This window comes from Mus caroli, chromosome 15 (assembly GCF_900094665.2).
Source record: "Mus caroli chromosome 15, CAROLI_EIJ_v1.1, whole genome shotgun sequence".
Classification (NCBI taxonomy): domain Eukaryota; kingdom Metazoa; phylum Chordata; class Mammalia; order Rodentia; family Muridae; genus Mus; species Mus caroli.
In genome coordinates, this window is record NC_034584.1 from 84,929,927 (window position 1) to 84,930,365 (window position 439).

The window sequence follows — 439 nt, forward strand, 5'->3', positions numbered from 1 at the left end:
TTTCCACATTCTAATCACTCATTAAAAGTTATTCAACTCTTCCTTCTTGCTGTAAGCAAAAGTTTCTTTTCCTTTGAGCTTCTGATTATAATGCCTTAAGCAAACAACTGGTTTTGAAAAAAACATGTCTAGACAACCATCTGCCCTGAAACATTTTAGGTTAAAAAAAAAAATCTTAAACAAGCTAGTATTTAATACTACAACAAGAGTAACAACAAATCTGCTATCCCTGGATGGTTCTCTTTATGTAACTTTTCCAACGGTAACAATGTATACTGTGCTAAGTACTGACGTGCATTAATTTTCTCAATGACGCTAAAAAGTACATAGAAACATATAACGATACTCAGCTATTAAAAAGAATGAATTTATGAAATTCCTAGCCAAATGGATGGACCTGGAGGGCATCATCTTGAGTGAAGTAACACAATCACAAAAG